The sequence below is a fragment of the Carassius carassius genome, chromosome 25, assembly GCF_963082965.1.
Source record: "Carassius carassius chromosome 25, fCarCar2.1, whole genome shotgun sequence".
Lineage (NCBI taxonomy): Eukaryota > Metazoa > Chordata > Actinopteri > Cypriniformes > Cyprinidae > Carassius > Carassius carassius.
This window is the reverse complement of record NC_081779.1, coordinates 1,627,013-1,653,336: the sequence shown is the minus strand read 5'-3', so window position 1 is coordinate 1,653,336 and position 26,324 is coordinate 1,627,013. Positions and strand designations below refer to the sequence as shown.

General features: G+C 38.8%; 2 long non-coding RNA genes across 2 annotated transcripts in view; both read left to right on the top strand.

Annotated features, from left to right (window-relative positions):
• LOC132104602 (uncharacterized) overlaps positions 1 to 26,324 on the top strand; it is a 52,255-nt gene that overhangs the window by 6,074 nt on the left and 19,857 nt on the right. The gene's annotated exons all lie outside the window — the stretch shown is intronic.
• Positions 7,295 to 8,461, top strand: LOC132104601 (uncharacterized). The gene is made up of 2 exons (XR_009423555.1): positions 7,295 to 8,070; positions 8,196 to 8,461. It is a non-coding gene; the product is annotated as an uncharacterized LOC132104601 (long non-coding RNA).

Genomic DNA, 26,324 nt, shown 5'->3' with positions numbered 1-26,324 from the left:
GTTCGCCATGTCAGAGATGGTGGCGAAATCCTCAGCCGCAGCGTTAGTAATCCGAGCTGAGAACGGCAGTTTCCAGGACCTCGAAACCTCTTGGTGGAGGTCCGGGAAAAAAGATAAAGGCCTTCGGGGCTGTGCAGGTGTACGACTGGTTAAAAAACGGTCGTCCAGCTTAGAGGAAGGTTGGGCCTCGGCCTTCTCAACCTCCCAATCCAGCCCCAATTTACCCACCGCACGAGAAACCCCATCCAACAGCTCGCTGTAGGAGGGGGAAACACGCCTCTCCTGTCCGCTAGGAGGGAGAGGGCTAGTGTCGGCCGCGAAGTCCTCAGACCCCGAGGCCGCTGTGGATAAAACGTCGTCCTCATAGCGTCCACAACCGAAGGAGATGGCACTACATGCCTCTGGTGTGGGCTGTGAATCCTCGTTAGAGAAGACGACAGGCTCAATAAAACTCTTATTCTGCACCAGGGTAGGTAGGGGAGAGCGAGTGATGTGGAGAATATTCCAGCGCTGCGCTGTCCTCGAAATCCATGTCGCATGTGTCACCCCAAGCTATCACCTCGTGCAGTGCCTCGGCAGTCGCAGAAGTGACATGGCGGGGGTTAGACACGGGGGCCACATCGGAAAATACTTCCACCCTCGAGCGCAGTACTCTGAGCCGCAGGCTATCACAATGGGGACAGGAAGAAAGGCTGCTAAGCGCCGCCTGTGCGTGATGTAAACCCAGACATACTACGCACCTGTCATGAGTGTCTCCCTTTGTGATGTACCTGGTACACGGCTCCTGCATTTTCGAAAACTCATCGCGTCCGCGAAGAGGAGTTAACATTGCTCGTAAAAACCGCTGGAGAACGCGAGATGAATTCTAGGGCACAGATGATTCGCTTTCCTGAAGGAATGAAATCTGAGCGAAATGGCGCACGGCACCCAGGTATACGATGCTTACGCATGCGTGGGGCGGTGCCAAGTGCTATTTGGCCAATAGGATTGGCGGGATGGTATAGGGCTTTAGACATTCGTCACATCGAAGGCATCAAAACTATGAATTAACACATGTGGAATTATATATGGAACTATATACATAACAAAAAAGTGTGAAACAACTGAAAATATGTCCTATTCTAGGTTCTTCAAAGTAGCCACCTTTTGCTTTGATTACTGCTTTGCACACTCTTGGCATTCTCTTGATGAGCTTCAAGAGGTAGTCACCTGAAATGGTCTTCCAACAGTCTTGAAGGAGTTCCCCGAGAGATGCTTAGCACTTGTTGGCCCTTTTGCCTTCTGTCTGTGGTCCAGCTCACCCCTAAACCATCTCGATTGGGTTCAGGTCCGGTGACTGTGTAGGCCAGGTCATCTGGTGCAGCACCCCATCACTCTCCTTCTTGGTCAAATAGCCCTTGATGCCTTCAGTGTGACTCTACAATTTTCATAGTCATGAAAATAAAGAAAACTCTTTGAATGAGAAGGTGTGTCCAAACTTTTGGTTTGTACTATATATATATATATATATATATATATATATATATATATATATATATATAAACATTTTAGTTTTACTTATTTAGTAATGCTCCTTCAGCTTGGACATCAAAATGTGTGTGTTTTCATCCTCTCTGTCAGCAGCTCCCTTCAGAAATGTTAAAATCAGGAACTTCTCCTCTGTCATAGAGGTTTTTTCTGGCACTTCTGAAATCACAGAACAAGTGTATGTATTTATGTGTTTACCATGAAAGATCAAAACCTGAAGGTTTCAGCCTATTTTCACGCTCTATGTAAGTGATGTAACGTTATCCGGTTATGTTAGTGCACATTTTAGGATTAAACAGTGCATACTTTTAGGGTTAATTTAATTCGGTTACTTCTATTCATCCGTTGATATATATATATATATGGAGAGAGAGAGAGAGAGAGAGAGAGAGAGAGAAAGCTCATCTACACACAAGATGACATTAAAAGCCCAAACTTAATAACACTGTTGGGAACGTTACTTTAAAAAAGTAATTAGTTATTAGTTAGTTACTCACTACTTGTTCCAAAAAGTAACTGAGTTAGTAACTAAATTACTCTATAATAAAAGTAACTAGTTACCAGGGAAAGTAACTATTTGCATTACTGTAAAAAAAAAAAAAAAGTTGCTATATGTCAAAGAATTTGTTTTTTTAGCAGTTTTCACAAGTCAGTTGAAATAAGTAGAATAGACAGTAATAAGTAGAATAGACAGGTGTTCGTACATAACTTTCGAGATTTATTGCACGTCAACAGACAGCAAGAGTTTTATCCTGCACTCTTTGTAAGAAAAGTGTTTTTGGCCACTAGCTTTGTAGATGCGTGTGTCACACATTACATGTACACATTACATGCACGTTCTTGCCTTTGACTACAATGAATTTGAAGTAGTGCTTATATCTTCACCTTGAAAATGCCAACTTTTCATCGGATTGCTCCTGACTCGCCATTTCTGCTGCTGCTGCGAATCTCTGTGTAGCTATTCCGTGTGTGTGACTGTGTGTGTTTGGCGCCGCTGGCGCGTGTGTGTGTAAAAACACTGGCTCTGATTGGCTACCATGAAACACATGACTCTGCCTTAGCCAATCATAATCGCTTATCTCGTTATTAACCCACCTGCTCACTCGCTGTGTGAGCCAGGGGTGCGTTCGGATTGCATATTAAATCAATGCATAGTAACGCACCGCATTTAACGTTCAGTAACGTTAACGGCGTTGTAACGACTGGAAAAGTAATTAGTTAGATTACCCCGTTACTGAAAAAATAACGTCGTTACCTAACGCCGTTCTTTTAAACGCCGTTATTCCAAACACTGCTTAATAAATAAGAGCTCATGTCTATCATTACCTCTTGTAAGTTAGTTAGCCTTACGGTTGAGATGCTAACGGAGTTTTTCTGACGACACTAAAACCATTTCTATAAAGTAATTATTAAACGGAAGCGTATAATTTACATGAAATAAAGTGTCAGAAACACTTTAATGTACTATTTGTGTAATTTTATAGAATAAACTTACCTAAAACAAAATAGTGAAACCACATTGAGTGTCAGCGTTCAGCTGCTTGACGGTTGGGCTGCCGCCTCGTTTCCATGGTGACGTCCTCCGCTCCAGTTCAGCGCGTGCGCCCTTTACAGCACGTAGAAGTCACGCAGAATTTCACTGTTATTTCAACATCTATTTTTGGGCTATATTTGGAACAAATCGGACAGACAAAACAAAGACCATTGCTGATTTTGGGGCTAAATTTGGACCAAATCCGACGAACCAACTTTCAACGTCAATTTTTGAAGTCCATGACGAGCCGAGTTGATTTAGACAAATAATAATAATAATAATAATAATAATAAATAATAATCATAATAAATAATTAAATAAAAAATAACCTTTCCAAATGACGTATGGTGACAATCCAAGACAATACATTTGGTGTCCAGTAGATACCACCAGAAGTTTCCAAAGGTGTTCTATTGGTCCTTAATGGTATCCAATAGACAACACATGCCACCAATAGAAGAAAGCAAATTACCAATAGAAACCCACAGAGACCATTACAGTGTCCATTAAAACCATTAGAATTCCAATTAGAACCATTAAAACAATTACAAATTCTGTTATGGTTCTATTGTTTTTTTCAGCAGGGCCGGGAGATCTTGTGAGCGCGCGTGCATCTGATGTTGCTAAAAGTAAGTTATTAATGTCGAAATTTAGGATTAATTATTGTAACTAAAAATCATATTTAGGTCAAAATTGTCAGTTGTTTGGGAACTAAATCCGCTGAAAAGAGTGATCTATTTAAGCCCACTGAAATGCTCGAATGCAGACGATGCAGACACATCAATCAGCGTCTCTGTGTTTTAGGTAAAAATTAAATAAAATAACTCGTGCATGTTCAAATTCCCCGCTGCCGTAATATTAACAGTTTTATTAAAATGCTACCATGTCCTATGTGACGTCTGTTTTTATATTGTTTATCAACAGTAACGTTATTTTATTTTATATTAACGTTGTTTGGATTAACTAAACGAGTAGACAGACATAAATGTTTATTCATAACCGTACTGAAAATAAGTAAATATTGCTAGCTGATGCTAACTATCTAGCTAACAAGTTTGCTTGTGCTAACTTGAGGTAATTTTTATAAATAATGTCCAAATATTATTTTCAACCACCTATATATATAAATATATATATATATATATATATATATATATATATATATATATATATATATATATATATATATATAAAGATTACATCTGGGGAGAAAAGAAAGGATGTGATGTTCAGAACATGGTAACTACAGTGATTGCGATGCACCCCGTTTGGCCAGGGATGTTTTTACACCACAGACAAGTTTTGAGAAGGAAAAAATCATTATGAAAATATAATTATATTTTCCTTAAAATGTTCTTCCTAACTTCAGGCCTTATTATCGTGTCATATATAACTGTGATGTTCTGTAAAACAACAAACTTTAAAATACTTTTTACTTACTGGTGAAGATAAGATGGTCATCTCTGTTTTCTCTCAAGTACATCACAGTGTAAGCTTTACAGTTAACATCAGTCTCATCAACATAGTCCATATCAACAACAAAAATATATCTTGACTCCATATAGTGGTTATTTTGGAAAAAATCCCAGGTATTTTGAGCATTAGGATTATAAAAAAACGATGTGCTAATATAAAATTAAATTAAGTAGCCTATATAAAAATGCAAACATTATCTTTCAGTACTTTTTTACTTTCACTTGAGTAAAATTGAAAAAGGAGTACTTTTACTTTTACTGGAGTAATATTTTACTATATCTGTACTTTTACTCAAGTAATTGATTTGTGTACTTCGTCCACCACTGCTTTTTATTGATTTAATATTTATTTTCAGGAAATAGCAGCTTATTTCATGTAAACAGGATTAGATTGCATCTTTTTAAGTGGAATTCTGTCCCAGCCACTGCTACTTTATTACAAGAGTATCCTACTAATCCGGGGACAATAATTTAAAATAATAATAATTTTAAAATTAATTTGAAAATAATATTAAAATGTTGTGTAATCTATAATACTATATACATTTTTGCCAGTTTTACTTACTAAAATATTCATTTGTGATAAAAATGTGTTTATAATTGTATTAGAGTCTTACAGTAAATACAGTTAATCTGAGCTGTGCATTATTTTGAGTGCTGATATTATTATGGGAGTGGCTTGATGGAACGCAGGAGATGCAGATAACTTCATTTTGACCCTTAAGAAACTTTAATTAATGCTGCTTTAAAGATAAAATTACATGAATTGCTAGTTACAACACTGAAATAAAAATGTAAAGCCTGTACAAATACTAGAAATCGTGAATATAAATAATTGGGAATCATGAAAAAATAAAAATAGAAAATAAATAAATATATATATATTATATATATATATATATAGTAGTATATGCTAATAAAATAAAAACAGTGCACATTTAATTTATCAATTTTAACATTTATGTAGTTTTATTCACTTGTCTGTTTCATTTTGAAGGTCCAGAATTTCAAGTTTTTCGTCAGGTGTCTTTTTTATTTATATGATGTCATAACGTTGCTGTCTCGCCGCAATCAGCCAGTCGCAGCATTGCTGATCATGGTTTCGAGTATGTGGCATCTTTAAGTGAGGTACGATGAATGGACCCCCGGAGGGCCCCTGTCCTGCAGAGTTTAGCTTCAACCCTAATCAAACACACCTGAACAAGCTCATCAGTGAAATCTACAGACAGGTATGTGTTTGATTAGGGTTGGAGATAAACACTGCCCAACCCTGATCTAAACAGTGGATCATAACATAAATTGGGGGATTTGAATCCGGGTCCTCTCACACCTGAAGCAATAATCATACCCCTGATACATGCAATGGCTTTTTATATGTTTTAAAACCACTTTTGATGTAGAATTTGTGTTGTTGTTTTTAATGATTAAATGATTTTAATGATGAAGTAATGTCACTGTGTTTGTGTTATTAACTGGGTTTAACCATTTATATCAGAAATAATAATGAATTTTATCCTCTACCCAATGTAAATAACAGAACAATCTGAAATGATTCAGGATTCAAAAAACCGTCATCTGCTCTAAACATTATTCTGAGCTGTATATATGGCACTAAAAGCTGTGAAGTTTTTGATCTAATGTTACAGCCTCGAGAGTTTAGCAATTGGTTGCATTGAAGCAATATTGCAAATCAAGCTCTATAACATTTGTTAAATGTTGATTATTGTGGGAATGAGTGAATATGGGTGAAACTCTATACGGCCGACTGGTACTACGGTAATCCCTTTAATAGAATGTGAATGAAACATATGACAATGTTCTTCACCATTTACATACAGTATCTGCTGCATTAATCAATTGTAATCAATGACTGTTTTGTTTCAGTTATACCCCACTCATGTTTAACATCGTTTTGCTGAGGGTATAACAGGAATTTTTATTTTCTTTTACATTACATTTATTCATTTAGCTGACGCTTTTATCCAAAGCGACTTACAATTGCTATATATGTCAGAGGTCGCACGCCTCTGGAGCAACTAGGGGTTAAGTGTCTTGCTCAGGGACACACTGGCGGTTCACAGTGGATTCGAACCCGGGTCTCTCACACCACAGGCATGCGTCTTATCCACTGCGCTAACACCACCCCTTTTTAAACAGTATGTTGTTCCATTTTTATCTCTGTTTTTAAACGTGTAACTTAATAAATACTTTTACCTGCTTTAAATGTTTTGAAAATCTTTTATTTATCAGTGATGGGGCTAAAAGCTAAAGTGACTGTGACTTGTTCAACATTGCAGCATCAGCTTCCTGTCTCACATTACCTTTGAAAAAAACACTTCCTCCTTCAACAAACCATATTCATTTTTGTAAATAACTTTTTTTTTGTAATTAGGTCAAAATAAATAATTAATCAAATGCAAGTCCCTGAAGCTGTTCAGCTGTTCACAGAACTAATATTGCAATCGATCAATCAATCTATGAATCAATCAATGGATAGATAAATAAATAAATAAATAAAGTACCTGCCATTTTTATAATACAGACTCAGAAATCTATTCTCATAAATTTACCATGTTTTGATAGCCAGCTCTCTATCTAATATAGACCACATCCAGTGAAAACTGCATTGGGAAATCATGAGGATTTTCATTACAGCTCACAGAGGTTTGATGCAATAAATATTGGACTGTCAAATGCTTTGTAATTCTCTAGAAAGGAAGTGGAAACACTTTGTGGTTTAGTGTCTCTGCATTGCTCTGAAACCTGTTGTTTTTATAATCCCACTCCAGATGCATCAGTGCAAGGGTCTTTTGACGTGTTAAGAGTTCAGAAGGGAGAAACAATCAGTCTGAACTGCAGCATGACAGAACGATATGAAATCGCCTGGTATCACCTCAGTTCTGAAGGACTCATTCTTCTGATTTCTGCGAAGAAGGACAAAATGGGAAGAAAACTCCTGATAAACTACGTTCGAAATGATACTCATCTAAAACTTACAAAAGACAGCTGGATCAGCACAGTTTCTCTAGAGATTTCTGGAGTAACAGAGTCAGATTCAGGTCTTTATTTCTGTGGAATAAAGTCTGATGCTCCAGAGATGTTCTTCGACAAACCCATCAGACTAGAGATCGAGGGTAACACTTTTCAGTTCTTCAATCATGTCTTAACAAACTAAAGATTAGCAGAACATGGGTGGCAAGAGAAAGGCTATTCTATATATTTTCTTGATATTTCAGTGTATATGTGTGTGTATATATAATTGGATATCAGAGTACATTTTTAAGTCACAAAAATACAAAAGTTTGGATGCAGTGAATTGTTTTCTTCTTGATCTGAAAAACAAATGATAAAAACCCTCAAATGTCATTATGCAAAATCTCTGTTGCATAAAGAACAAAAAGTTACAGAAGCTCATCTTAACCCACTCTTCCATGTACAACTAAAACAGTTTTGTGTTTGTGTGTGTTTAATAATTTGGTCATATATTTATAGGTCTTTTTATAACAGAAGTGCCAGAAGAGGTTGATGTCACAGGTAACACGTTGGTTGATATCTTTGTCGTTCATTTAATTTTCTAACTCTGCTGTGGAGATCCAACACTAATTCTAGTTATCAGTTAACACTTTCTGGTTCTTCAATTCTTCTCTGTCTCTCTGTAGATGGAGTGACTACGAAAGAGAGGGCGTTGATGTTTGGTGGTGTTGGTCTGGCGATTGCTGTGTTTTTTCTGGCTACAGTCATTGCTGGAGGAATCATTCACTATCGTGGCCGGCAGAAAGGATGGAGCGCAGCCAAACGCTCATCTCTGATTCGTCACAATTCAGCTAAATGACACATTTGTATGCTTTATTTTCCTGTCTGAGCTTTGCACTGCAAGCTAAACCAGAAATACTATACTACAAACTAAAATAAATGCCTAAATGCTTTTCCTGTTGGCCAGATCTACTTTTACACTGTTTTGACAAGTGTCAGCTTTTTCAGCCCAGGTGTTGATCGACTCCATCTACGTTTTGATTATCATTCTGAATTCAATTCATAGTCTTATTTCAGCTTTTGTTCAAAAACATTTTTCTTTCTTTTTTATGAAACACATTAAAGAGTTAAAAAATAACACATGAAGCTAGAATAAAATGTTCTTGTTTAAAAGCAGATACCATGTTTTTTTTGGATGTTTTGTATGTTCAGATATGAATATATATACATATTAATACCTAAATATAGTATATTATATAATAGTATATAATAAGTATAGTAGTATACTTAAAGTGTGATGTAAAGTTCACTTAAAGAAAACTTATGAGTATACTTGCAATATAAAACTACTAAACTAGTACTAGACTATACTTCAAAGTGTACAAAGTATTTAATTAGTAAACTATCAGTGTACCTATAAGTTAACTTTTAGTATAACTGCAGTACAAACTACAAACATAGAGGTAAACTAGTTGTGTACTCAAAGTTTGCTACTGTTATACTTAAGGTATACTTTTATATACTAGAAATTGGGCCAATTTAGTCCCAAGGAGTATTGAAACAGTACACTTACAAGTATACTACTAGAACACTGATATTTGTATATTTACTATATAAAGTAAACAAAAAAATATACTTGAACTTTACTTAAGTATGCTTAATAAAATAACCTTGAAGTATAACACTTTTTCGGGGGAATAAATAACAGATTTTTTGTAAAAAAAAAAAAAAAAAATGGGGGGGGGGGCATAACTTGATTAAATAAAGAGGAGTTCATAGATAAATGTATTGTTAAAAGTTCTGATATGATAAACAGCAGCAAAACTAACAAATGTCAATGTCACCTTTATTTATATAGCGCTTTAAACAAAATACATTGCGTCAAAGCAACTGAACAACATTCATTAGGAAAACCTTGTCAATAATGCAAAAATGATAGTTAAAGGCAGTTCATCATTGGATTCAGTTATGTCATCTCTGTTCAGTTAAATAGTGTCTGTGCATTTATTTGCAATCAAGTCAACGATATCGCTGTAGATGAAGTGTCCCCAACTAAGCAAGCTAGAGGCGACAGCGGGATCTTTCAGGGATGTAGAGGTCCTTTCTAGGTGCTGATCCACCATCTGGTCTGGATACGTACTGGATCCGGGTGACTGCAGTGACCCTCTGATCTGGACACAGACTGGATCTGGTGGCCACGGTGACCTCGGAACAAGAGAGAAACAGACAAATATTAGCGTAGATGCCATTCTTCTAATGATGTAGCAAGTACATAGGGTGTTATGGGAAGTGTTTCCGGTTTACCTAATTAATGCAGCCTAAAAATCCTTTAACGGATTTGGATAATAAAAGCATATTAGTATGTTATGTGTATGCCAGGTTAAAGAGATGGGTCTTTAATCTAGATTTAAACTGCAAGAGTGTGTCTGCCTCCCGAACAATGTTAGGTAGGTTATTCCAGAGTTTGGGCGCCAAATAGGAAAAGGATCTGCCGCCTGCAGTTGATTTTGATATTCTAGGTATTATCAAATTGCCTGAGTTTTGAGAACGTAGCGGACGTAGAGGATTATAATGTAAAAGGAGCTCATTCAAATACTGAGGTGCTAAACCATTCAGGGCTTTATAAGTAATAAGCAATATTTTAAAATCTATGCGATGCTTGATAGGGAGCCAGTGCAGTGTTGACAGGACCGGGCTAATATGGTCATACTTCCTGGTTCTAGTAAGAACTCTTGCTGCTGCATTTTGGACTAGCTGTAGTTTGTTTACTAAGCGTGCAGAACAACCACCCAATAAAGCATTACAATAATCTAACCTTGAGGTCATAAATGCATGGATTAACATTTCTGCATTTGACATTGAGAGCATAGGCCGTAATTTAGATATATTTTTGAGATGGAAAAATGCCGTTTTACAAATGCTAGAAATGTGGCTTTCTAAGGAAAGATTGCGATGAAGTAGCACACCTAGGTTCCTAACTGATGACGAAGAATTGACAGAGCAACCATCAAGTCTTAGACAGTGTTCTAGGTTATTACAAGCAGAGTTTTTAGGTCCTATAATTAACACCTCTGTTTTTTCAGAATTTAGCAGTAAGAAATTACTCGTCATCCAGTTTTTTATATCGACTATGCAATCCATTAGTTTTTCAAATTGGTGTGTTTCACCGGGCTGCGAAGAAATATAGAGCTGAGTATCATCAGCATAACAGTGAAAGCTAACACCATGTTTCCTGATGATATCTCCCAAGGGTAACATATAAAGCGTGAAGAGTAGCGGCCCTAGTACTGAGCCTTGAGGTACTCCATACTGCACTTGTGATCGATAGGATACATCTTCATTCACTGCTACGAACTGATGGCGGTCATATAAGTACGATTTAAACCATGCTAATGCACTTCCACTGATGCCAACAAAGTATTCAAGTCTATGCAAAAGAATGTTGTGGTCAATTGTGTCAAATGCAGCACTAAGATCCAATAAAACTAATAGAGAGATACACCCACGATCAGATGATAAGAGCAGATCATTTGTAACTCTAAGGAGAGCTGTCTCAGTACTATGATACGGTCTAAATCCTGACTGGAAATCCTCACATATACCATTTTTCTCTAAGAAGGAATATAATTGTGTGGATACCACATTTTCTAGTATCTTGGACAGAAAAGGGAGATTCGAGATTGGTCTATAATTAACTAGTTCTTTGGGGTCAAGTTGTGGTTTTTTGATGAGAGGCTTAATAACAGCCAGTTTGAAGGTTTTGGGGACATGTCCTAATGACAATGAGGAATTAATAATAGTCAGAAGAGGATCTATGACTTCTGGAAGCACCTCTTTCAGGAGCTTAGATGGTATAGGGTCTAACATACATGTTGTTGGTTTAGATGATTTAACAAGTTTATACAATTCTTCCTCTCCTATAGTAGAGAATGAGTGGAACTGTTCCTCAGGGGGTCTATAGTGCACTGTCTGATGTGATACTGTAGCTGACGGCTGAATGGTTGCAATTTTATCTCTAATAGTATCGATTTTAGAAGTAAAGTAGTTCATAAAGTCATTACTGCTGTGGTGTTGGGAAATATCAACACTTGTTGAGGCTTTATTTTTCGTTAATTTAGCCACTGTATTGAATAAATACCTGGGGTTATGTTTGTTTTCTTCTAAAAGAGAAGAAAAGTAATCAGATCTAGCAGTTTTTAATGCTTTTCTGTAGGATATGTTACTTTCCCGCCAAGCAATACGAAATACCTCTAGTTTTGTTTTCCTCCAGCTGCGCTCCATTTTTCGGGGCTGCTCTCTTTAGGCTGCGAGTATGCTCATTATACCATGGTGTCAAACTGTTTTCCTTAACCTTCCTTAAGCGTAAAGGAGCAACTTTATTTAAAGTGCTAGAAAAGAGAGAGTCCATAGTTTCTGTTACATCATCAAGTTGTTCTGAGGTTTTGGATATGCTAAGGAATTTGGTTACATCAGGAAGATAACTTAAAAAGCAGTCTTTTGTGTTAGAAGTGATGGTTCTTCCATACTTGTAACAAGAAGTAGAATTTACAATTTTGGCTATATGAATTTTGCAAAGAACTAAATAATGATCTGAGATATCATCACTTGGCTGAATAATTTCAACACCATCAACATCAATTCCATGTGACAGTATTAAATCTAGAGTATGATTTCGACAATGAGTAGGTCCTGAAACGTGTTGTCTAACACCAATAGAGTTCAGAATGTCTATAAATGCTGATCCCAATGCATCGTTTTCATTATCAACATGGATATTAAAATCACCAACTATTAAAACTTTATCTGCAGCCAGAACTAACTCGGATGTAAAATCACCAAACTCTTTAATAAAGTCTGTATGGTGCCCTGGTGGCCTGTATACAGTAGCCAGTACAAACATAACAGGGGATTTATCATTAACATTTGTTTCTTTGGATAATGTTATATGAAGTACCATTACTTCAAACGAGTTATACTTGAAGCCTGCCCTCTGAGAAATCCTGAAAACGTTGTTATAAATTGAAGCAACACCTCCACCTTTGCCTTTTAGACGTGGCTCATGTTTATAACAGTAATCTTGGGGGGTGGACTCATTTAAAATAATGTAATCATCAGGTTTTAGCCAGGTTTCTGTCAAACAGAGTACATCTATATTATGATCAGTGATTATATTATTTACAAAAAGTGTTTTCATAGAAAGGGATCTGATATTCAATAAGCCAAGCTTTATCATTTGTTTATCCATATTGCTTCTGTTTTTTATTTGTTGAACCTCAATTAAATTGTTAATCTTAACTTGGTTTGGACGTTTTTTGTATTTTCTAGTTCGGGGAACAGACACAGTCTCTATAGTGTGATATCTAGGTGAAAGAGTCTCTATGTGCTGAGAATTAACTGACCTCTGTGACGGGAGGCAGCTAGCAGACGGTCGGTTTAGCCAGTCTGTCTGCTTCCTGACCTGGGCCCCAGTTAGTCAAGTATAAACACTAAGACTATTTGCCATATTTCTAGAGAGAAGAGTGGCGCCACCCCAGGAGGGATGAAGACCATCTCTTTTAAACAGGTCAGGTCTGCCCCAAAAGCTCGTCCAATTGTCTATGAAACCTATGTTATTCTGTGGGCACCACTTAGACATCCAGCCATTGAGTTATGACAATCTGCTATGCATCTCATCACCACGGTAAGCAGGGAGGGGACCAGAGCATATTACAGTGTCTGACATCGTGCTTGCAAGTTCACACACCTCTTTAATGTTATTTTTAGTGATCTCCGACTGGCGAAGTCGAACATCATTAGCGCCGGCATGAATAACAATCTTACTGTATTTACGTTTAGCATTAGCCAGCACTTTTAAATTTGCCAAGATGTCAGGCGCTCTGGCTCCCGGTAAACATTTGACTATGGTGGCTGGTGTCTCTATATTCACGTTCCGTACAATAGAATCACCAATAACTAGAGCACTTTCATCAGGTTTCTCAGTGGGTGCATCACTGAGTGGGGAGAACCTGTTTAATGTTTTGATCGGAACAGAAGAGCGGTGTTTTGACCCACGACTACGCTGCCTCACCGTCACCCAGTTGCCCTGCTGCAGGGGCTCTGTTTCCGGAACCGAACAATGTACAGGAATCCCTGAGCTAGACGCATCCAAAGCCGTATCTAGAGCCCTAACATTCTTACTGTCCTCAATTAAAGTTTGGATGCGTGTCTCTAATTCTGAAATCTTCTCTGTCAGCCTAACTATTTCCCTACATTTATCACATGTGAATCCCTCATCAGCGACAGAGATAGATAAACTGTACATGTGGCAAGAGGTGCAAGTAACAATGATGGGAGAAGCCATTACTCACTGTGCTTGATGAAATATTCTTGCTGCGGTTGTTTGATGAACTTGTGAAAAACTAGAGCGAGGGAGAGGAGAAAAGGAAACAGCGATAGGTTCGAATGAAAACGCTAATGACAAGCTAACGAGTGCTAACGCTTTGCAGGTGTGCTGCACTCACGGATATAAAATAAAAGTGAACTATCAAAGTCAAACTCTAACCCCAATTCATCCGCAGCACGTGTCACGACTTCTAAAAGCTCGCTGTAAGATGGGGAAGTGCGTTTCTCTTGTCCGCTCGGAGGGAGAGATCTGCACTCTTCGCCCAAAAAGCCCTCTGAATCGGAGGCCGCTGTAGAGAGCATGTCTTCATCACATGGTGTACAACCGAAGGACATCTCATCGCGAGCTTCTGGGGTAGGCCTAATATCATCATTGATAAAGACAACGGGCTCTCTAAAACGCTCTTCGAGCACTTGCACACGTCCTGGGGAGAGTGAGAGAGAAGGAGAAAACTCTGTCGTCCCACTCACCATGGGCGCCAGCTCGCATGCGTCGCCCCAAGCAGCCGTCTCATGCGGCGCCTCGGCAACCGTAGAAACAGGGTAGCAGGGGGTTAGACGCGGGGCCTACTCCTCTAGAGAAGGCCGCGAGCCTCGAGCGTAATACTTTTAGCCATAGGCTATCGCAGTGTTGACAGTCAGAAAGGCCGCTAAGCGCTGCCTGAGCATGGTGAAAGCCCAAACATAGCACGCCCCTTTCGTGAGTGTCCCCTTCTGCGATGAACCTGTCACACGGCTCAACGCATCTTCTGAAGCTCATCGTGTCCGCTGAAGAGGAGTAAACTGCTCTTAGAAGTAATAACGATAGCCGAGAACATGACAAAAACGCTTTCCTACGGGTGACAGATGATTCGCTTCCTGAAGGAATGAAAATCTGATGAAATAGTGCGCAGCACTCTGATTTAGCTCACTCACGTGCGTGTTAGGGCGGTGCTGAGCGCTATTCGGCCAATAAATTGCCGTCATGATATAAGGGCTTCAGACATTCGTCACACCATAGGTGTTCTCAAGGTGATGACTTCATTGCAGCATCGAAGTGACCTATGAAAGGGAACCTGAAGCATGGTCAAGCGCCTCTAGTGTCATATGAAGATGCAAAATGTGCCTCTCCGCGGCACAATATCGACGCACTATGACCTTCATTGCTTTCAGTGGGAAACTTTTGTTGTCAATATTCGGACGCGAGGGCATGAGATGTTTTATCGCTATGAATTCACGTTCAAAAAGTCTTATTCAGCACACAGAGAAGAGTACTCATTCAGAGTAGTTGTAAATACGCCCTTTTAATGCCTGTTATAAAATGTATTCTGTCTTCTTTATTAATCAGATTAGCGCCATATGTTTAATCGTTGTATTATATCGGTCATCCGCGGCTGTCTTTGAGTTTCATTGTTTTTAAGTAAATGAACACAGCTGCTAACTAGTGTGATTAAGCTCTATCGATCACGTGACGTGCCATATACCTTCTATCCATTTTATACATAGACAGTAAAAGAAAAGGACACAGCGACATCATTGTATTCAACAGAGACAAGTGAAGTGGGTCACGTGAGCAACCTGTCTGACAACTGTGCCAAGAGAAATCTGAATCACCCACCGAATCTTGCAGAGAAAGCGAGCGTGAACAGGAGCAAATTTTGGTAAGTATTCTGATTAATTATCTCCCTTGACTTCATGCCTCCACGTCCCCATGATAGCCTCATAGACCGTAAAAGATTGCCTGCGAGCTTCTCCTCCTGTCCATATGGTAATCTCTATACTGTGCAACAGAGAGTCGCTGGTTATGATGCAATCGTTAGCCTATTTTTACAAAAACTGCTTCTACAGGGCCACAACGTAAGATACAAGGTAATGGAGCCTTTTATACATTTTCGTTTGTGAGGGATGGCTCTTAAAAGAGCTGTTGAGCTCGATATTGTAGACCTGAAAAAGAAGGACAGCTTTATCTGCAAACAATCCTGTAAGACAGAAAGGAAGGAAATATTACGTTACATGCAACTTATAAATTACTGTGGGTTTTTTAGACCATAAAAGCAGCCTCTGTAAAGATGCTGTATCATTAAATGATAAATGCATCCATTATTAAAAGAAAGTAATTAATAGCAAGCTATGTTCATATGAATTTTTTTGATAGTGTCAGATGAGACAGTCTGAGACAGTCCTGGGGCTTGTACAATATCATACAAGTGTTAAACTGAATTATTAAGACTGTGATGTGCGACTGTGTTTAGGGTTCATTTTTAAGACTTTGACCCTGTCCAAATACTTGCAGTCTTGGCCACTTGAGAGTGTGTGCACAAGACTGTTCTCAGTCTTAATAATGCCAAAGCGCAGCGTCCTTAACACACATTAAACCTCTCCAATACTGCTCCGGAGCGCTATTCAACGCTTAGTGTATCCCATCATGCATCATGTTTTGGAATAAATCGTCAGACTTTTTGCCGAGATCTTACAAGAGGTCACGGAAAGCTGTCCAATGTACAGTATGTGAAATATTGATAATACTAATTAGATATTAAAAATCTCTGTAAACACTTAAGTGTGTCCCATAAGGCAATGGTTCCCAATCCTGATTCTGAAGAACCCCAACACCAGACATGGGGACTTGTGACTTGGTGACTTGGACTCGAGTCGACTCGAGTCGCTATTTTTAGGACTTGTGACTTGACTTGACAAAAAATAAAATACTTGAGACTTGACTCGGACTTGGAAGTTAAAGACTCAGGACTTGACTTGACTTGAGACAGGATGACTTGAATGACTTGAGTGTTAATCACATCATGTTTTCAGTTTGAATATAAAATATATAAATTATTTTTAAAAATAAAATTGATTACTCAGCTGGAGCGCAGGCTGAGAATCGCGTTGTCATGACTGGACCAGGACACTATCATCAGTCATGCCCTCTCTACCTTACGCACACCACGGCCACTTAGATCAGATATCACATCACATCAACATCTCAGCTTGAGGGGTACCGAGGGTCATCGCTTTTGTCGTCAATAATTCGCGCCTAAAAACGCGTGGAAATCGCTAGGCGCGCCGCTTTCTCCTTGTTTCCAAAGCGCTCGGGCAGTTGCGCCCCTGAGGTGTCTGCTGTTGCTAAGCAACCATGACGCGCTCTCTCCATGACGAGCAAAGGATAAATGGATTTGCAGCACTAAAAATCGCTTGCAGTAGCTCTGCTACTAAATTTATTTAAAAATGGCAATCCATATACAGCTATGATCAACTGTTCCTTCATCTTGGCTGAGCTTTCAACGTTGTTACGGGAAAGGATGAAGCTGATTGGTTGGTTCTTGTCACATAACTAGCGGTGCGCTTGCGGCTCTCTGAAAAGTTGAGATGTTTTCAACTCGACGCGGTGCGGACGCGATTGGAAAAAACGAGTGTGTTGCACCGCGTGTGCGTCACGACCGCGTTGCTTCCATTATGAGCGCGCATACCGGTGGCGCATACATGGTGGGATAGGCCACATCATACTCGGCTTGCAGACAAGACTCTCGATTCTTATATTTTGCAAGTGCAATACCTTGTAATAGAGATAATGACTTACGGATATACTCTGAGAGAGAGAGAGAGAGAGAGAGAGAGAGAGAGAGAGAGAGAGAGAGAGAGAGAGAGAGAGATAGAGTGTGTGTGTGTGTGTGTGTGTGTGTGTGTGTGTGTTTGTGTGTGTGAGAGAGAGAGAGAAACACACTCGTGCTTCACCTGATGAAGGAAACCCAAACTGAGTCTGACTCCAATCACAACCCCAACATTCAGAAAATAATTGAGAAAAATCTGAAGTATAATTATGATGAAAAATGAAAAAATGAATTTGAGCTCCAAACCAAACTCCAGTGTTATTCGGCCCTAAACAGAACCACAAAACTGGCAAATTACTTATCACTCAAGCAATTAAAAGAAAGACAAATCCTTTCAAAATATCGACTCTGTGATCATGATTTGGAAATAGAGATTGGTAGACATAAAAGATCCTGGCTACCGAGAGAAGAGAGACTGTGCAAACACTGTGAGCTGAATCAAACAGAGGATGAGAAACACTTCCCAAATACAGCACTACAAGAGAAACAATCTTCCCACAGTTTGAAGCTTTGAATCCTTCATTCTTGTCTCTAAATGACTCAGAGAAACTACTCTATATACTTGGAGAGAATGAGACGGCAGTCACAATAGCTGCTAAATATTTATACACCATACACACCATACGAAAGGGATCATTTATTATATTCAACTGTTTTATTTGATATTCTTAATTGTATATAATTACTATTATTAATATTAGAAATATTATCTGCTGCTGCTATTTTGATTGTATTGTATTTTATTGTAATCATATTTTATATTTTATTCTGTATCTAAATGCTTTGGCAATACTGTAACTCAAATGTCATGCCAATAAAGCAACTTGAACTTGAGAGAGAGGAGAAATGTAAGGAAGTTTAATGTTGTATGTAAACTGTGTTTGAGGGGAAGTTGTGGCCTAATGGTTAGAGAGTCGGACTTGCAATCGAAGGGTTGTGAGTTTGAGTCTCGGGCCGGCAGGAATTGTAGGTGGGGGGAGTGCATGTACAGTTCTCTCTCCACCTTCAATACCACGACTTAGGTGCCCTTGAGCAAGGCATCGAACCCCCAACTGCTCCCCGGGCGCCGCAGCATAAATGGCTGCCCACTGCTCCGGGTGTGTGTTCACAGTGTGTGTGTGTGTGTTCACTGCTCTGGGTGTGTGTTCACAGTGTGTGTGTGTGTTCACTGCTCTGGGTGTGTGCTCACAGTGTGTGTGTGTGTTCACTGCTCTGTGTGTGTGCACTTCGGATGGGTTAAATGCAGAGCACAAATTCTGAGTATGGGTCACCATACTTGGCTGAATGTCATGTCAGTCGTGTTACAGAGAGAGAGAGAGAGAGAGAGAGGTGTTCAGAGAGGAGTCTGTTGGATGTTTAGCTGTTATTTGTTTTATGGACTCAATGTACATGAAAACATTTCAAACACTGTTGGCAGAAGTGAAAAATAAATAATTTTATGAAGTTACAATTTTGTTTGATTCCATGTTTACTGAACATGAGTATTTACGATGCAAATCCAAATTATTTTAATTTACTGACAGTTACTTATATCTTGTCTTTTAACTTTATTAAGATCAGATTCTGCAGGTAAAATTACAATAATAAGGTGACTTGACTTGACTTACTACAGGACTTGACTTGACTTGACATAACTTGTGACTTGACTTGACTTGCCCAAGAAAAAAATACTTGGGACTTACTTGAGACTTGAAGGTTAAGACTTGAGACTTACTTGAGACTTGCACATGTGTGACTTGGTCCCATCTCTGCCCAACAGAGATTTGTTGGTTTGAGATGTCTCCCTGATCAAACACACCTGATTCAGCTCATCAGCTCATCAGTGAAGTCTCCAACACCTCAAAAGTGTGTTTGTCAGATAAGAGAGACACCAAAACCGTGCAGTGTTGGGGATCTCCAGGACCAGGATTGGGAAACACAGTCATCAGGTCATGAAACGTTCGACACACTTGTGGTCATCATGCTCACTAGAACGCTTGGGCCAAATACAGGAAATACGTCAAATAAGTAATCATGTGGTCAAGTGCAAAGATGGCATGTGTGGGTATTTGGACACTGCAGCAGTTTAAGAAACAACAAATGCTGGACAAATAATAACAGCAGGAAATTTTGATAAAAGGGTAAAAATATCACAAACTTACTGCTGCAAATGTCTGCCTCTGCAGCTTTCTGTCTTCTCCATTTCTGAAGGAATACCTCTCCAGAAACACCACTGGGCTGACTGCTTCCTTCATGTCTTTTCATCTTAAAATAAAAATACAAATAATAAAAAAGGGGAGAGAAAATAAGATTGAATTATATACAGAATGTTAATAATGATCTGTGAGCAAAATATTTAAGATATAAACTGATATGAATTTTTTTTTTATTTAATTATTTTTACATTAAAAGCATGGTACAGTACATATGATTACTGTGATATCTGTCATATAAAAGCACATAAAAACACTAACATTACAGTGATACAAACATAGTCTGGTGATTATTGTACCATTAATATACTATAGTAAAACTACAGTTACTGTGGTAAAAACATGGCAAATGTCCCGTTTACTGTGTTTTAACTTCAAATTTCATTTGTTACTATTGTAAGTGTCGTGATTACCATGATTTTACTACAGATACAACTTACATCATTGAACCTGAAATTAATATTAAACGTATGGAAGGTCTATGGCACGTCACGTGACCGATAGAGTTTAATCACACTAGTTAGCAGCTGTGTTCATTTAGTTAACACAATGAAACTCAAAGACAGCCGCGGATGACCGATATAATACAACGATTAAACATATGGCGCTCATCTGATTAATAAAGAAGACAGAATACATTTTATAACCGGCGTTATAAAAGGGCGTATTTACAACTACTCACCCAAACTGTGGAACTGATGGCAAGTATCGTGATGTGTGCCGAATGAGACTTCTTGAACGTGAATTCATAACGATAAACATCTCGTGTCCTCGCGGCCGAATATTAACGCAGAAAGTTATCCACTGAAAGCAATGAAGGCAAATTTTCGTAAGGGATTGAATATAATAATACGAAATAAATGTTTTAATAGATTACAACATCATCAGGGAGTGAGATTATTTGATGGTGATGTAAGCCGTGCAGGTGACAGGACTAATGACAGTAGTGTAGTCTATCCGTGGTACCCATCTGTTTATCAGTCATATACAGCTTCAGTTCAGGTTTTTTTTTTTTTTTACTTATTAGAGGTACAGAACGCCACACAGCAACTTTTTGTTACTACACCAAGCAAAAATCAAAAAGTAAAATAAGTGACGTCACATTCAGCCAAGTATGGTGACCCTTACTCAGAATTCATGCTCTGCATTTAACCCATCCAAAAGTGCGCGCGCACACACGGAGCAGCGGGCAGCCATTCATGCTGTGGTGCCCGGGGAGCAGTTGGGGGTTCAAGGCCTTGCTCAAGGGCACCTAAGTCGTGGTATCGCCAACCCGGGACCCTAGCCCTAGGGTCAGGAGTCATACTCTCTAATCACTAGGCCGCGACTTCCCCCAAAGATCAAGCGCCATATAAGGTCTCGGCGCGTTAATTCGAATGGTTTGTTTCCCCCCACTGCATAAACAGATATGACGTTTTTGTGAGCGTTCCCACCAATGGCGAACAAGTCACTACAGCATTTTTAAGGTGGAACGGATAGCTCGGCGAATAAGGAACTGGCGATGGACTAGCTGGAGACAGCCTCGTGCAGCCCCACACATCCTCGTTGCAGAACCACAGGTTCGTCGGCGCAAGTTGCAGACCACAGGTTCGTCGGCGCAATCTTGTAAACGACAAATCCCTGGCGGTACAGTTGTGAAACATACATGCAGAACATTTATCATGTACGTTTTCGTTGTTGTTGTTTTTTTTTAATAGAGAGACAACTTTTGTGTTTTGTGTAATAGCAGTGTTTTTGTGTTTGTGTAAAACTAAAGCTAGTGAAGGATTGTCTGTCTCTGCTGTATGAACATTAATGTGGATACGATGATGATTATGATTATAATCTTACAGTGGGATTATTAATATAAATGTTCAGTTGTTCTACCATGATTACTCGGATCGGTGAAGGAAAAATAACTTCTAAAAGCTCTTGCTTGTGTATTGGGACTTTGGGTTTGACTGAATCTGGACCATTCTCAATCTGAGGATTAGATACACTTTAGTAATGTATAAAAATGTATTATTCAAAAATGTTAGTTCTTAATGTGAAAGATGAATGTTGACACCGTGTCTTCACTCGACGATTCATCAGTTCTTGCTGTTCAGGGAAGACCCCCCCGCCCCCCCCCCCCCAAAAAAAAAAAACTCTGCCAAAACACTCAAAACGAGACCAAAACACATTCCGGGGGTAAATATCATGTTATTGGGGTCACTTCAACCCGAAGTAACAGAATTAAAGTAGCTCAATTCCGCTGAAAAACCGTGGACCTGGCAACACTTGACTTTACCAACACGTTTCCTGGTTTAACTGCACTCGTCCTCCATAGATATCCTTTACAAAAAAAACATTGTTTTACCACAAATACAACCAAATCATAAGTTCTGCACGAGTTTTATATTCTGTATGTCTAAATTTCCTAAACCACAGCATGTTTAGTGAGATTTAAGTTAAGATGTACAAATGTTGAAGTGAAGTGAAAGTGAATGTTTAGAGTTTGCTGTAACTCTTTCTAGAGTCTGTTTGTCTCATTCCATCATCTCTTGTGTTTCTCATCAGGGTGAATCTGCTGCTGCTGCTGGGTTTGATCACTTACAGCGCTCAGTTTAGTGAGTATTTGTGACTGATGATGGAAATCTACAATCATATTACAGAAATAACACACACTGCATCACTGGTGTATCTGTGCAGTTCATTCATTCATTAAACACTACAACTGCACTCATATATCTGCTTCAGATTTATACTATATCTTGTCTCTTCTGATATCATTGACTACCTGTTGCCTTAATTTACACACAAACACACGTATACATATGCACATATACACACACACACACACATATATACATATATATATATATACAAACACACACACACATATATGCACATATACACACACAGACACATATATAAGCACATATACACACACACACACACAGACACATATATATGCACATATACACACACACACACATATATATATTATGCACATATACACACACACATATACACACACACGCGCACACATATAAATGCACATATACACACACACACATATATATATTATGCACATATACACACACACATATACACACACACGCGCACACACACACAGGCACATATATAAGCACATATACACACACACACACACACATATAAATGCACATATACACACACGTACACACACACACATACTCACACATATATATGCACATATACACACACACACACACACGTATATATGCACATATACTCACATATACACACGTGCACAAACACACACATACACACGCATATATATGCACATATACACACAGACACATATATATGCACATATACACACACACACACAGACACACACATTTATATATTATGCACGTATACACACACACGCACACGTGCACACACGCGGACACAAGGCACACACAGACACATATATATGCACATATACACACACACACACACACACACACACATATATATGCACATATACACACACACACACAGACACGCACAAATATATATACACACACAAACACACACACACGCACAAATATATGCACATATACACACACACACGCACAAATATATGCACATATACACACACACACACACATATATATGCACATATACACACACACACAGACACGCACAAATATATATACACACACACACACACATATATATGCACATATACACACACACACACACACATATATATAAGCACATATACACACGCACACACATATAGAAGCACATATACACACGCACACACATATATATAAGCACATATACACACGCACACACATATAGAAGCACATATATACACGCACACACATATATATGCACATATACACACACACACACACATATATATATAAGCACATATACACACGCACACACATATAGAAGCACATATACACACACACACACATATATATAAGCACATATACACACACACACATATATATGCACATATACACACACACACACACATATATATATAAGCACATATACACACGCACACACATATAGAAGCACATATACACACACACACACACATATATATAAGCACATATACACACACACACATATATATAAGCACATATACACACGCACACACACGCTCACTTGTTTTTGTGCATTGTGGGGGTCACCTGTCAGGATTGCTACATAGTGGGGACCACCCTTTCCTATGATCCTACAGACCTAAAAAAAAATATTTGACAAAAACTACAAAGCCTTTTTAAAAGTATCTCTTCAGATTACAAATATTTCACTAAATAAATTCTAAACCTGACACAGTGGTCACTTGTGGGGACATTTCAGGTATTGAGTATATCTGGGGACCGGCAAACACACAACCAGTTTTTGGTCATTGTGGGGACTGGACTCACACACTCAACACCAGTCTTTGGTCATTGTGGGGATCGCATCTAAACACACTCAACACCAGTCTTTGGTCATTGTGGGGACTGGACTCACACACTCAACACCAGTCTTTGGTCATTGTGGGGATCACATCTAAACACACTCAACACCAGTCTTTGGTCATTGTGGGGATCACATCTAAACACACTCAACACCAGTCTTTGGTCATTGTGGGGATCGCATCTAAACACACTCAACACCAGTCTTTGGTCATTGTGGGGATCACATCTAAACACACTCAACACCAGTCTTTGGTCATTGTGGGGATCACATCTAAACACACTCAACACCAGTCTTTGGTCATTGTGGGGATCGCATCTAAACACACTCAACACCAGTCTTTGGTCATTGTGGGGACTGGACTCACACACTCAACACCAGTCTTTGGTCATTGTGGGGACTGGACTCACACACTCAACACCAGTCTTTGGTCATTGTGGGGACTGGACTCACACACTCAACACCAGTCTTTGGTCATTGTGGGGACTGGACTCACACACTCAACACCAGTCTTTGGTCATTGTGGGGACTGGACTCACACACTCAACACCAGTCTTTGGTCATTGTGGGGACTGGACTCACACACTCAACACCAGTCTTTGGTCATTGTGGGGACTGGACTCACACACTCAACACCAGTCTTTGGTCATTGTGGGGATCACATCTAAACACACTCAACACCAGTCTTTGGTCATTGTGGGGATCGAATCTAAACACACTCAACACCAGTCTTTGGTCATTGTGGGGATCGAACTCACACACAAAAGAGAATCTGCGTACTTTAGACAGAACAGGAGCTACAATTTGCTCCATGCTTTAATTGATTTTGTCGATGTTTGTTTTATATGTAGAAACAAAATTAACTGTTAGTACTTTAAAAGGTTTAGTAAAAAAAGTGTTATACAGTATATGACATACATTTTCAAAACTCATAACATCAGTACGTCAAAATAGTCAAGTCAAGAAACATTAGCATAAGTTTCAGTCGTCAACAAACATTAGTATAAATCCTTCATGAAGATGTTCACAGTAAACACTAGTTGTTTAAAAAAATATATTAATTAATAAAACCCTTCATGACAAACACTGCATTCTCAAGTTTTTGAAAACAAGTACAATAACTTTAGCATGAAAGTCTACCATGCTTGCGTTTATAGAAAAACAATTATACATTTGAAGCAGACAAGGATGAAAAAAAGTTATTTAAAACCTTAATTTTCGAAAGAACAATCTACATTTCCATACAATAATATGGAACTGATGGTCTATTGCGTTATAACCATGTGACTATGGAAGCTTGTTTTAAAACTATAAAAGCTTGTTTCTACCAGTGAACAATTAAATCTGCCAGTGTGTCAATTAATTTGGCAGATCTTTTCTGTTTAGAGCGGAGATTCGATTTTTGATGTAAAATTTAAGTGTGGACCACTCTCTATTTTTAAGTGCAAGTGGTTCCGCCTCTTTACACCTCATGCAGTCCGCCTTTCCTGGAATTTTGCGGTTGTTAATAAACCTCATCATATGCTTCTCCACAGCCTGTATCTCATGTTTGTTCCAGGCCGTCTTCTTAACGTAACCTGTGGGGGGAACACATTAGCATTTTACTCATGAGAAGCACTTGCATCAACAATGCATTAACCAGTGGTCTTATGCAAATGAGTGGTACGGTACAGTACAGTTCAGTACAGTTCAATTCGATTCGGTACAGGTAACCTTGATCAGGCTTGTGCTTTCACTGCCAATAGTACCCTTACTTGGTAGGCGTGGTGTATGGGGGAAAGCACGACATAGGCACAACTCTGCCTCTTTTTGTTAATGTCAGTTTTAATTTGGTAAAATTCCGAATAAATATATAAAGTTAAACATAATTTGTGCTCAGCCAAAACGACGACCAGGAACAACTAATAGATTCATGAGACCACGAATGCATGTTAGATATAGCCTACCCAAAACGAAGTGTACCTCTTGCTTAATCACTACACAGACATCAGAGTCAGCGGAAAATGTGGGAAGCACTAGCCGAGCTAAGGCTGCTCTCTCAGCGGATACATGAGCACTGAGGGAGAGTAAATCAACAGCACCTATCCCTTTAATTGGCTCACCCATAGTTAGAATACTAAAATGCGTCAAAAACATGTTGTAAATAGAATCCTGATGCAAAAGGAAATTTTTTTTCAGGACAATCAGCAATAAGTGAGGTGTAAGTAAAATGATCATACCTCTCTTTTTTTTGGAGACTGGG